This window comes from Colias eurytheme, chromosome 27 (assembly GCF_061535395.1).
Source record: "Colias eurytheme isolate Ceu_HAF_F1 chromosome 27, ilColEury1 Martin Lab GWU primary, whole genome shotgun sequence".
Lineage (NCBI taxonomy): Eukaryota > Metazoa > Arthropoda > Insecta > Lepidoptera > Pieridae > Colias > Colias eurytheme.
In genome coordinates, this window is record NC_143006.1 from 1,670,580 (window position 1) to 1,685,776 (window position 15,197).

The following is a 15,197-nucleotide window of genomic DNA, read 5'->3' on the forward strand; positions in this document are numbered from 1 at the left end:
ATACATGTAGGATATGTTTGATATTAATAAATTAAGCGGTTAAGCGTTAAAAACCTTAAATCATTTTAAAAATAAATGTAATATATAGTGTAATAACAAACATCTATCCATCCTCACAAACTAGCATTTAAAATATTAGTAGGATTACTGTAAGTTTATAAAATCCATGGAATAGTTTTTCGTTCATTCTCACAAAATTTCGCATTTATAATACATATAAGTAGGGTATAAATATATACTTAGTAGTATAAAAGTATATATTTCCTAAGCTATTTGCACAGCTAATCGATCCTGTGTCAAGGGAAACATCGCTATCTGAATGTTAACATTGACGTAACTGATAAGCTCGTGATAATTTGCAATGTGGAAAACTGCTAGATGAAAATTTAGTTTTTGTTTCGTTATAAGTTTTATTAAATACTTATTTAATGTTTGTTTTAGTATAGTCTTTAGTGTTATTATATTTGACGTATTTAGTGTTTAATGCCAGCTCTGTGTAATTCGTTTTGAATGGAAATAATTATTATTTAACGTAATGGGGCGTTGTTTTTTGTGTATCTCCGTGAAAATAATATCTTTCATATTTGTATTTTTATAGCAATAAAGGATTTTCATTCAATCTAACGTTAAAACCCCACTAAACATAACAAAAAATAATATCAATTGTTCTTCCAAATTGAATTAAGGAACTGAAGAGTTATTTTCTGCTCAATTTCATGAATTTTCACTATCCGGCTAGCCTACAAACCGATTAATCCTCGTTTACCTTTAAACATAAAGAATCCCAATTACCTTTACTTTTATTACTCGACCCGGATACCAAAAGAACAAAAAAGAACTCCCGAAAGGTTGCATCCATAAAGCAGCCATGACACAGACAAACAAAAAATATATCGATGGTATAATTGTCAAAAATTCGCGGCACATAAACGTTCACCTTGATACGCCAATACGACTGCAATTACAATTTACTTTTTATAATAATTTATTTTACATCAATGCAAATATTTAATTCTTCCTCGATAAAATTTTACGAAAATAAACTCGACAGAATGTTTATGGCTGAAAAAAGCAGAATGTTTATGACTTATGTCATTTTTTTTTAAGACCGGAAGGCAAAGGCTATATGTAAAGTCACATATAGATATACATATATACAAGCATGTAATTATATACGTCTGCTAATTATTATCAAGGTTAATGTTAAGTATTTGGAATTATTCTAAAACTTTAGTCATACACGTATTTTAAATTGTATGCAGTAACTAGTAACTATTGTTATTTGTGAAACAGGTATTTTTTGTTTAGTTTTAAAGTTTTGCGGAATTTGTCTCAAATAATATTTGAAATTCAGCGTAACCGCCACCGTAAATAATTTATTTGTTACTCTTTGTTTGTCTGTTTAAATATGTATTTAAAAATATTTACTTCGAAAAATCTTTGCCAAAAATAACATATTATCTCTCATCCATATTCTGACAAACCCATAAAAATTAATATGAAACCTCAACTTCCTATGAATTCTGAAAAAACTCGTCGTACCATAACAATAAACATTAAATTTATAAATAAAACATGGCGGCGTCCCGCGCTTTTTCGCTCTTTTGGCGCAATGTCATTGGCATCGAATGATTTTTTGCGTTCGTTCATGAACGAGATGAACGAGTTATGATAATTACGTTCGGAAGTGAATGAGGTTGGCTTTCTTTTAAACTCTATGGTATATGTGTCAGAGGAACAAACGGAGACCGCCTGATGCGTGTATCTTTTATTAATTTTCTTTTGAAAAGAGACTTTATTTGTGGCATGCTTGTCATTGATTGAATGAAGAATGAATTGGTGTTCTGTGTTCTGTTTGTTAAATAGATAGTATGGAAAATGTAATTGTTTGGTATGTTAACATAAAATGTTTACTTTTAAGTTTTTGTTTTGTTCGAACTGAAAATCTGTTGAATAAAATTTGGTAGTTTCTCTTCTAATGTGAAGGAATTGACGAATGTATAAAGTTAAACATAGAGCTATTTAAAGAATAATTAAGTATTGCGTTTTAATAATAATAAATCTGTAGAATAAAATTTGGTAGTTTCTCTTCTAATGTGAAGGAATTGACGAATGTATAAAGTTAAACAGAGCTATTTAAAGACTAATTATTGCGTTTTAATAAAAATAATAAAGATAATAATATAAACACATTGCATCTGTTTATTGTCAACATTATGATTAACCATTATCTATTGCTATAGTAGGTTACAAAACTCTTATTTACAAACGATATGTGTTACGTTGCTATTCAACTCAACATATTACCTTTTTTATACAAGAATTTATGTATATATTTCATGCTTCACGCTTACGGAAGTTTTAAAATAACATTATGAATTAGATAATTTATGTCTGTAAAGTATAAAAGCATATTTTCAGTCTAATATTTATTTATAATTTAAAATATTTTGAAATTATTTAGTCTATTGCAGTCTCTTTTCTGAGCCATTTCACTATTCTATATTTAAGAATCGAATGACATCAGAGAAAGAAATCAATTGTTACACGTGCCGCCAAACGCAAAAAGAATTCGACGTTTCCTTTGACCGAACGTGAATAAAAAACAAATTATGATAATATTCAAATGTGTTCCTAATTCTCTCTTCGTAGGTACATCACTAGCCGACTCTTTCATTCACATTGTCATTTAAATTTCGAACACGTAGCGCGAACCCTTCCAAATTCAAATTCCCCGCTCGATTTTGACACCTTTTATTTTTTTTATCGATATTGCGTCAATGTCATTGTTTAGAACCCCTCGTGTTTGCTAAATGTCTTTTTGTATTAGATTTCAAGGTTAGAAAGCTGAGACCACTGATCTCACGGTTGTCAGCTGCTTGCTTTTTTTTGACAAGTGCGGCTAACGTTTCGATTACAGTTAATTTCAAATTGAAAATTTGATACGTTTAGAAACGAAATTGAATTTGTCATTTTACTTTTTATTTAATTCATTTGTGGCTTGCGGAACTTAATAGTATTTTGACGAGAAAATAAGTCTATTGGTGAGGTTATTTGAAGGATAGCAATATTGTAAATAACGTAATGCTATTGATAACAAGAACTGTTTTAAATTAGATAATGTAGATTTGATAACTAAAGTACCTATATTCAGCAGTACTTTTATCGATAATATTTTACCACCTATAATAAAACTTTTGTTGCCTTACATAATTTCAAATATCATCGTGGCTATAGTACAGTATCAATATCTAAAATTCTAGATTCAAATTTATCATGCCTCTCTATCCATAGATAAAAATGATGAATACAAAATGTCTATGATTATCGTATAGAAGCTGTTGCCGAATTATTGTACGTAAAAAACACAGTTACCTTTATAGATAATAATGATAATACATATCGACTCACAGATAAGATAAACCAATTTTTGACATATATTTGTCAGTCACGCACGTACGCTTTCCCAGGCCTCTGGGTGATCATACAAATAAGATTTATTTTTATCTTTACAAAGACATAAACAGATTTTATACGGGAGAAATTATTTTGATAACCTAGCAACACTTCAGATTGTTCCAACTAGGCAGTTGATAATACGAATAAAATAACAAATATTGTAAAAACAACACAAATTATTACATAACTAGAAATAAATAAATTAAAAAAAATTAAATTTACCAATGAAGTTATTGTATTATCACTAATCCTTGATCCGTAAATTGAATCCGTAACTATGCAAAGTTTGAATAAATTGGGTCAAAATCGAGTCTACGTCGTCGTTCACATACAAACGTACAAAGCTACAGATGAAGCTAATAAAAGCGCGAAAGAAAAATAAAACCGCATGATTCATTAAAAAAAAATTATTATGACAGTTATTTGCGCGCCAATTCATAGACCACAGATAAGTAATGTTCGATGAATGTCAAGGTTGCGTGTATGCAAATAATTATGCAAGATCAATTTGCAAACGCGTTAGATTTGCATAAATACGATATTATAATATGTTGTTTTTTATGTAATGTGATGCGATATGATGCATACTAAAGTTTTTAGAAATGAATATGATCTTCTTTGGAAGTTGTGTGTGTAATGTTTGATAATTAATGATAATAAAATTATTAGAGCAATAATTTAGGAAAGAAAAGTAGTAGTCCAGCCTTCTGCCGATTTCCTCACGTTAAAAAAAAGACGGAGACATTTTTTTTGTCCGAGAATGGAACACAGGATATATCGATTCTATACGCATTCGTTAGCCACACAGGGTTCTCTATAAACTATGTTATTAATTCAAAAATATGGTTTGACTAGATTTCCGCCCGCGGCTTCGCCCGCGTTTGCAAAGGAAAACCCGCATAGTTCCCGTTCCCGTGGGATTTCCGGGATAAAAACTATCCTATGTGTTAATCCAAGTTACCCTCTATATGTGTGCTAAATTTCATTGTAATCGGTTCAGTAGTTTTTACGTGAAAGAGTAACAAACATCCATACATCCATACATCCTTACAAACTTTCGCCTTTATAATATATATATATTAGATATTAGATGTAAATTCGTAGAACCTCTCCTAATTAATGTAGTATACAAAAGTAAGAATAAAAAATATGCTCTTTTGTAGTAAGTAGAGTATACTAGTAGAAACCAGTAGTAAGTAGTATAAAAAATAAATAAGCAAATGCGTCACACATATATTTCTAGCGTCTTAATTTATCCAATCGAGAAGAAATAATAGCAATTGAATGTTTACATCGTATCCAAGTGTTTGAATTATTCAGTACGACGTTTTGTTAGTTGCACTCGTGTAAAACACTAGGTTTTGACATGACTTTGTCTGCTATAGTAATAGGTATATTGTCTGTAACTATGAAATGTATAAAATAGGTAATTATTTAATTCTAAATAATTGCATAATATACTCAATATTATGCAGATTTACGTGCTGATGAAAGATTGTAATTAAAAAAATCACTCGTATGATATTTTAATCATAGTTGACTAATTAAAATTGTGCAATACAGTATCCATTTCCTTGAAAAGCAAGAAAAACTAACTTGATATTAAAAAAACATTTCCAAAAACCTAAAATTTCGTATTTAAATTTTCGTCATCGAATCTTTAAGAGTTAAAAAAACTTCTACAACAAAAAATGAATGAATTTTACACAAATCAATACACAATACATAATCTCAAATGGATACGAGTTTTATCGTATTTTTTATCATAGAAGATACTCGAATGTAGGCTTTAGATTCAAATGGAAATTTTGAGATAAATTTTATTTTTACGAGATATGACGTTTGAGTTACATTGTAAGTTTATGAAGGGGTACTGGGATTTAATCTTGATGAAAAAAAATAAAGTAAACACTAGTAACTAAGTAAAAATATCTTCCAAAAAACATTGATAAAAAGATTTTTTTTTCAATCCAATTCTTTCATTCGTTCATTCATTCGTATCTTTCCGACTATAAAAATGTTTATTAAACATCAAAACTACTGTAATATTAATGCATTTTTTTAGATCTATCGCTAAAATCTCGAGTCAAATTACAAATACCTAAATAACAATAAAAATAAATACATAATTTACTAAATAACAATCTCAAATAATTTACAAATGGCCGCTAGGGCACCGCTCCTGGCATTTAGAATTGTTCAACTTTCTACAAAATATTCCTACTCAGCCTCTCCTAACCTTTGCAGTATTAAATGTAATTTAAACTAGTTAAATAATCGTTTAATTTATGAGTGCATACATTTGAAATTAATTATAAAGATTAGAACGGAATCAAAACTTCATTTTTTCTTAACAAGTTATGCCCCGCGGTTTACCTCGAAAAATTCCGCTCCTGTTAGTCTTAGCGTGATGATATATGCCTATAGCTTTCCTCAATAAATGGACTATCTAGGACTGAAATTATTTTCAAATCGAACCCGTAGTTCCTGAGGTTAGAACGTTCAAACAAAGTCTTCGGCATTATAATATAATTTTTTTATTTAGTACGAGCTTCCGAACACCGCAAGCGCGGTCACGGGTTATTGCAGTGAATTTCACTTTTTCCAAGAACCTTTTATAATAGAAAATGAGGGTGGATGATGTCATTAGATTTGCAAATGACCTAGATTTATAATCTGTGCCTTAATACCTAACTGTACCGTGGATCGTGACAGTCTATAGCCTAAATTTGATTTGGTACATGAAATACTTTAACCCTAGGAATTTGAAAGCTTTATATTCAACTTAGGTACCTATATTGCGTATAAATTTTCTGTATGGAATTTTAAAGTAGGTAACAGTTGTGCGTAATACTTTTATTTATCTGTGTAAAAATATCCGAAATTTTGGCAGAAATGTATGAATACAGTCGATTATTAATGTTATCTAGTCACCTTGATAGGTTTATTATGTTTGAGGTAGGTACTTACTGGGTACGACAAATATTTCAAAATAAGAAAAGTTGATCAGTCAATGTATTTTTTTCTATATACCTACCTAGGCCTACTTATTCCGAACTCTTCTAAAAATTACACAACTTAGTAAACGAGAAAGAAAATTGGGTAAAACTGTACATTATAGGGCGTGGAATTTGGGGGTAGTGGGGGGTGGAGAGAGGGGGGGTGGGTACTAGGAACTTCCCCTGTAAAGGGGGGGGCGCGAAAATTAATAGTTTTCGAGATATTTACAAATTAAGTTTTGGTCCGCCTAAAGCAAAGGGGGCGCAAAGTAAGGACTTAGAAAATTTTTGATCTAAAGTGAAAATTGTATAGGAATCATAAAATACATAATTTTTATTCAAAACGCTAAAATAAGCATGTTTTATAAAAAAAACTTTTTCTCTAAAATATAAAATGGCCGAGATATTCGCCCTCAAAGATTGATGATAAAACCTAACCTAACCCTTTCCCTACCTCCTCATGTCTTTTTTATATTGTCTCAGACACTGCCTTAGCTCCGGCGCTACGGGAAGTGCAGCCCTTCCGCCCTTGCGTGACAAAGCACGGTCGCCCGTACTCCACTTCGCAGCTTCAGCTTATTGGTCGCCTTCGGCGACCAGCCTCAGCCGCTCCGCTCCGCACGGCTCCCGAGCTTTGTCACGGCGGGCGAGGGCTGCTCTCCCTCCGCGCCTCCGGCTTTTTACATACACTCTAGGGGTAGGGCAGACAAGACCACGTGGAATTCGGGGTTGACAGCTTCGGTTCTGTGGCAAGTCTTATGATAATGCAATGCTTATTTTAGCGTAACGTTTTTTAGCTAGATTCGGACTTTCGCAGCTTAATATTGAATACATAATATTCCATCATTGAAAAAATTTACATTTTACAATCCGTCATGTATCTTGGTAATGATCAAGTTTAGAGAAAAGTTGCCCCAACAAAACATGCTTTTATTAGCGTAATCTTTACGATTAAACAATAATAAATAGGTGTTATAATGATACCAACTCCATCAAAAATTTTCTAAGTCCTGCGCCCCCTTTGCTTTAGGTATTTTTTTCCAGTTCCACATTGATCTGAAGCAATTAATATTAATTATTACTTTACAATAATAGTTTTCAATACTAGTAATATTGCATTAGCTCTTTGATTTGAAATATGACAGATTTAATGTAATAGACATTAGTATGATCTGTAGTTTTTTTTTTTGTTTGAGTGGGAATCGCCCTAAAGTCGCTTCTGGCACTCGCCGGCCGCTGCCGCGGCACGCTCGCTTCGCTCGCTCGGCTCGTGCGGCAGTTCAAATGTTAACCTAACACGCTCGTCGCTTCGCTCCTCGCTACCTATTTGTATGCTAAAAGTAAAAGTTTAATAGTTTTGTAGGTTGCCAGTTTTAGGGCTTAACAGGAGTACGCACGAAACGATCTCGACTGAAAGGCAGCAAACGAACGGCAACTGAAAATGACGTCGTTATTGTTTTGTTCCATGGTACAAAGCGTACAATTAATATTGGACAGCGCTAGTCGTCCGCTAAACGGATGAATAAAATAAATTAGTCGTCCGATTACCGGATGAATAAAATAATTTAATCGTCCGATAACATCTATTTATCTATATAGTTAGGTTATCGGGGTTTCTTTAGAGAACTGCCGCACGTATTATAGGTTTTTTGTGGGGGGAGGAGGGCACACGTAGGTATTTGATTTTTTTTTGCGCGTCGACGGAGCCCCGCTTCGCGGGGCTCCTATTTCTGTGTAGTTTTTTTTTTAAAGAAACCTAACCTAACCTAACCTAACGGCTAACCTAACCTAAACTAGATTTTTTTTTGCGCGTCGACGGAGCCCCGCTTCGCGGGGCTCCTATTTCTGTGTAGTTTTTTTTTTAAGAAACCTAACCTAACCTAACCTAACGGCTAACCTAACCTAACTTGATTTTTTTTTGCGCGTCGACGGAGCCCCGCTTCGCGGGGCTCCTATTTCTGTGTAGTTTTTTTTAAGAAACCTAACCTAACCTAACCTAAAGGCTAACCTAACCTAAACCTAACCTAACGAATTGAGGGTGAATATCTCCGCCATTTTTGATTTTAGAGAAAAGTTGTTCCTATAAAACATGCTTATATTAGCGTTATCTTTACGATAAAACAATAATAAATAGGTGTTAAAATGACACCAACTCCATCAAAAGTCCTGCGCCCCCTTTGCTTTAGTCCAACCCAACTAGCTTTAGTGTTAAAAGGTTATCTAGTAATCCGAATAATCGGACGATTAAATTATTTTATTCATCCGGTAATCGGACGACTAATTTATTTTATTCATCCGTTTAGCGGACGACTAGACACTTCGATTAATATTTTTGTTAAATTATAAATTGCGAATATTAATAATTTTATTTTATTTAATCTATTTTACAAAAACTATACTTAATAATAATTATTTTTAATGTTGTTGTTAAAAAATATACAAATTTCATAAATAAAATTTAAATTATAATATTTTTTTCGTTAGATAGAAATGTTTTACCTGAAATGAAACACGTTTGACAATCGCTGTAGGTCAATTTGACACTGTCATAACAGTAAGTTCGCGTTACAAAGATAAAATGGAGTAAAATTTTCCGATTTTCAAAAATTCGTGACTCAAAAACAAAAAGTTTTCGCGCTGTGAAATTTCAGATTTAGGTTCCATAGGACAATAGCTAACCACAAAAAAAATTACGAATCTCAACTCCACGCCCTATAATGTACAGTTTAGCCGAAAATTGATTCAAAATATTATTTCGTACCAAGTACGTCGTACCTACTTATAAGCAATTACTTTACTATCTGTATTTAATTTTAATAACAAATAAAAAACATTCCTCAATACCGCACATTACTGCATATCAATATCGTAAATTTTATTCATAGACCATTATATTTACCGATAAAACGAGCAATAAAACTAGCGGACCAGCATATAAATTTCAAATATTCAAGACGCTCCAGCCGCTGCATAGCCTAAAATAATTTCTTACCACACCGATGCTATTTTCGCAAAAATAAGACGTTCCCTCCAAATAAAATAAAATAGAACTAATCCAAACACAAAATGCACAAAAAATACCGTTTCACTCACTCTACACTGGATATATTTTTAAATTTCAATATCAAAAATGGAACGCATACGCATTAAAAATAAACTTTGCACGTACCGGGCGGACGACACTACCTCTCTCTTGCACGACTAAAAACAGACTGGCCGGTTGGTTAATAATTTTCCGACGCGTCGCTTTCTGAACGAATGCTTTACATCTTTAGCTTAACTTGTATGATACGGTTTTGCTTGTGTGTGTGAGTTACTAGTGAAGTGCGGGGTCGATAATTTTCCAAGATAATGTCTTTAGAAGTGTAAGGTGTAATGATGATAATGATAATCTAATTATAAAATAAAAGTATTACGCTTTATGTCATACGACTGATTTACAGTTAATTTGTGCAGAAAAATATGATATTAAGGAGAAGCTATAAGTTTAGAGCTAATAATTTCATTCATAGCATTCCTTTTAGGTGGAAATAAGAAAGATGTTGCGAAATTAATTCCTTTTTTAAAACGGATGAGTTAAATTATTTTCTAAAATAGTATTTAATCAACTAAAACTTAGGAAATACATACCATTATAGTGGTAGTACAAGCGTGAAACCAAATTAGGTACAGTCAATTAATAAACAAGTATTTATACTCTACAGACATACTGAATGATAGATAAAATGTAATGGAATTGATCTAATTTAAGGATAACTAAAACAAATCATATTTTTTCCCGTTTCAAACGAAAATAACAATTACTCTATTCACCTACAACAAATATTTACACAATAACAGAAACTATTAAGTATATTATAACGATAAAACGTTTTTCACTATCGATATACATTCCGAACATCACTACACCTGAACATTATCCATAGAACACATACAAATTCGCCTTACGCGCACAAACAAATGACGTAACTAGAGCTTTTAAGCTACCATGGAATTTGATACAATCATTATCAACCTTATTCCGATGGAGTTAAGATATAAATTCGTTTAATTTCTTTGTATTTAGGTGAGTATGACTTCACCATAGGCTTCGACTATTTTATTGTTTTATGTTGAAGTGTTTTCTTATTTATTTAACCTTTAATATTTTTCACAGAGACGACCTTCGTACTAAGAGTTTTTCTATGTAATGGTGTGAACACTGAGTCATTTGTTGATTTTAACATTGCATATGTCTGTACGTAAGTACAAAACAGTTGAACGAATATTGAGAAAGCTTTCCCGATGTAGAGGTATTTATGTTAGTTAATGTTATACAATACATCTAGTTCTAAACATGTGAAAATATTCTGAAACTTATTTTCTGTAGCAAAATAATTGATTGATATGCATATTATTAAATTCTAATAAATACCAAGGTTATCTTAGATTGCCTGGCAGAGATTGTTCAAGCGATGTCTGCGTTGACTGCACACAGCACACTACAGTAAAACATTTTTCAAAGTGCAATTCATGCACTCTCACACAATAATATTATAATTTAATTTAAACGTATCAACAATGAAAAATAAAAAATTCGTATAGATCCGAAATGTCGATACTCGTTAATTTGTAGATCGTGATCGATAAAACTGTCAAACGAAGGATCTATACGCACTGTGGATTGTTCAAACTTGAATGAATGAATAGAAAAATACATGATAGGTAGTCGTAATATTAAAACAAGAGCTTGTGTAACGAGCTCACGTGTCAGAAGTGAAACTTCTTTCGCAAGATTCAAAGTACCAAAATCGTCGCCTTACTCTATGACGTGACGGTATTGCCATGACGCGAAGCCTATTTATTTATTGTTTTTATTATATTGGTTTTTATATGTATAGTTAGGCACAAATAGTTATGACTATCCATAAACACTTATAAAAAATTATATGAATAATTCTCCGCAGTGCGCGTAAATACTCCTTTGAATGCTTTCTCGGCTAAATAATATGGCCGACAGGACCATAGACTATATACTTGACAGGACCCAGTGTAACTTAGTCACGATGTAGCATTGGCCCGAATTTGAATTATGTATTACTTTTTTACAGGGAAGCGTTATAATCGAACGTTGATATGAGTTTGATTATGCGTTATAATTTTGCTTGTTTTTACATTGTAATGACGATGGAAAAGCGCTTTTAGAAGAAGTCTAGCTAATTGCTTTTCAGAAAACTTATACTGTAGACTGTAGAGTGTAGACTGTAGAGTATAAAGTCTATCACAAAACCTAAACTTCTTAGTACTTAGTTCTTTTTACTTCAAATATTATTAAAATACTTTTTTCGTGAATTAAAATTTGTTTTAAATATATTATTTCTGGGTATAAAATATTTAGAAGCTTTTTAGAAGTATATATAAAAATGACGTAATGATGACTGTGACTGTGTTTACATTTTCCTTATAATTTAAAAGGCTCTATCCTATTTAGAATGGAAATTCCCGTTAAACTATAATACCTATTTACAATAAAGCCTAGGTGACCTAACTGTGGTTAAGTTGAATAAGTTAATACTTAACTTATTATGGAACTTGTCATGCGGTTAAAATTATGTCATGTATTTTCTTGAAGGGGATTAATTTATTAATGAACTAACTTCAAGCATGTGGATTCACTTGCGTTTTCATTAAAACTAGCTGTGCCCCGCGGTTTTACCCGCGTTGTTCCGCTCCTGTTGATTTTGATGATATATATAGCCTGCCTTCCTCGATAAATGGGCTAATCTAACACCGAAAGAATTTTTCAAATTGGACCAGTACCTAGTTTCTGAGATTAGCGCGTTCAAACAAACAAACAGACGAACTCTTCTGCTTTATAATATTAAGTAGGTACCTAGTAAGATTTAGAGATATTATCACATTATGTATTTTCGATATACATTGAGTCATTGAAGAAATACCTACGTAAGTAGATAAGTATGATAAGATGCTCGTATTATAAACATATAATTATAACTTCCGATATAATAATGATGTTACTTTGTAGATAAATAGAGAAGATGCAATTTCTCAGTAACGATGCTGTCATGTGAATAAATTGCATACTAACTAGCTTTCTGACCGCGTGTTTGCTCGCATGCAATTATGATGTCCTCTATAAGAAGTAATTTTAAATTAAAAAGATACTACTTACCGTCTTTTTTAGGAAAGTCGGTTAAAATTTTTGAACCGTTTAAGCGGCATATTACTGAGGTATGTATTATCTTTCTGTCGAGTGCCGACTGTATTTGTTTAGTAGACAACTAAAATATAATAAAATATTCAATTTATTTTGGAAATCACCTCTTATCAATAAAATAGTAATTATTATTTTGATTCTTATTTAATCTTAGTTTTAGCACGTTGCTTCACTCCCGATGCATTCGCATAAAAACCTCAAGTGCTAAAACAAACTATGCGATCTATTTCAATGTAAAATTTTATCCAAATCTGATCAGCAGTTTAAGATAGAGCAGATGATAGCAGATAGAGTAACAAACGTAAATCCTCACAAACTTTCGTATTTATAATAATTGCATTATTTCTTGATATTAATACATATTAAAAGTCCCTTCTATTACTTATTTTTAAAATGGAGTCATTGTTTATTTAAGAACAAACGCATCATTGCATTCGGGGAACTACTACCTACTCATGCATACGAAGATTCCCTTAGAATACAGATCTGCATTCATAAACTGTGTTTGTTTGTATGTATGTTTACATCGTGGAATATTCACAGTATGTATGTACTATGCGATGAAACTGAATAGGATAGATTGGCGCCATATTTAAATAAATAAATATACTTATTCATTCAATTGAAAAATTATCTCATAATTACGCTTATATCAAGTGAGAGTCAGGTAAAATTATATAAATCGTTATTGATACTTTGATGAAATAGTATCAAACTCAAACTCAAACATTTATTTATTCAATTAGACTTCTTCTAGAAGCGCTTTTGAAACGTCATTACATATTTTTAACATTTGGAACCACCGATTTGGAAAGCAGTATTCTACGGAGAAGAACCGGCAAGAAACTCCATATAGTTGTTCTTTTCTATGAATAAATAAAATAAATAAAATATATTTATTCTTTATTGTATTTATAAAACAGGGCAAAATACGAACATTGAATCATGTTTATAATTTAAATTTCCAAGTCTTTAAAAACGGAAATATTTATTTTTTCAGTATTTATAATTAAAATATAGAATCAACTGATGTAGAGCGGTATATGGTGTATCTTCTATACATATAAGTTTTATTATATTATGAATTATATATGAAACGCATCATTAAGATATCATTGATATAGTTAACAATGACGAAATGTGAAAATGAAACCCAGTTTCCTACCTAATAATTACTGTAATGTTATCGGGGTGACCTTATAGCAATTAACGAGAACATTCATCTATGAAATATCGTATATTCTATTTTTTATAATTTATGGGATAGTATGATGCATATGCATTCTCTAATAATTTTAGGTGTAAAATATTACAAAGATAGGTATTTTTATGTTTGTAGAGAATTAAGTTAAAAACTGTTGAACGATTCAAAAAATTCCCAAAATATTCTCTCATCAGTAGAACGTTCTATTATTCCTGAATTCTGTAGTTTTATATTAGCTTTTTGTGATTTTTTTTAGTTAAGAAATCTATCCCAAATATAATTTAAATACAAATTCATATCTTGAGAGAGAAAAAAGCAACAGGACAAATGGCTTTCGTTCACGGAAACAGTTTATACTGACGCGATCCAATAAATAATCAGGCTACTGAATATCCTTATTATTATATTTACCTACGCCTGAACATTTTTCAGACAAAACTATGCATTTAATTTCAGGCTTTTTCAATTTGTAACTCTGACAAAACTTTTTGATAAATCGTTTTTTTTTTATTTCTTTTATCTATAATAATTTTCGTCATCCATTATAAAAAAAATTATAACTCCATGACTAAATTACACAACTTACATACATTTACTGATGATCCAATTAACATTGACACCGCGACCTCAACAAACATGAATGGCGTTTATTTTCAACTTTTCATTAATAACACTATTAAGGAAAACCAAAAGTTTATTACGGTTAGTGTGGTTCGTGATTTTTAACCTAGATTCAACTTATTTTATATGTATCGCGGTTTAATTTGCGTTTTGTTTTTTTGCTGCGTCATGTTGGAAAGAAAAACATTTTTTTAATGACTTCACACACAGCCACACAGGCATTCACACATGCAAACATACAAAAACAAATAACCGGGCCAAGTGCGAGTCGAACTCGCGCACGAAGGGTTCCGTACGTACATCTATAATAGAAAATCATATTTATTGTATGGGGACTTAGTAATAGGGTCCCGTTTTACCCTTTGGGTACGGAACCTAAAAAGGATGAAACAACTAATCTCGCTAATAGAAAACAGTAATTAATACTTGGGGCTAGGGCTTCAAAGGACTCCCTTCTGGTGATATCTGAGTCATAACTATTTTTTGAAGTGACACTTCTTTAGGCGCGTTTGTAAAATTTCAAGGTCGCATCATGGTCGCATAGCAATACAGTCACGTCATGGAGTACGGCGACGATTTTGGTATCTTTGAATCTTGCCATTCACTTCTGAATTCTGATACGTGTACTCGAGACACACGCTCTTATTTTTCATTATATTTTTCTAAATAGAATACATTAGTAGGTATTTACCTAGTA

The 15,197-nt window shown here is 31.6% G+C and overlaps 1 protein-coding gene across 1 annotated transcript in view; it reads right to left on the reverse strand.

The window, feature by feature from the left end:
- LOC149896759 (protein amalgam-like) overlaps window positions 1–9,707 on the reverse strand; it is a 152,786-nt gene extending 143,079 nt beyond the window's left edge. The window contains exon 1 of the mRNA XM_090117334.1: window positions 9,628–9,707. The gene's annotated coding sequence lies outside the window, so the exon portion shown is untranslated. The remainder of the gene's footprint in view (window positions 1–9,627) is intronic.
- Between the last annotated feature and the right edge of the window lie 5,490 nt (window positions 9,708–15,197).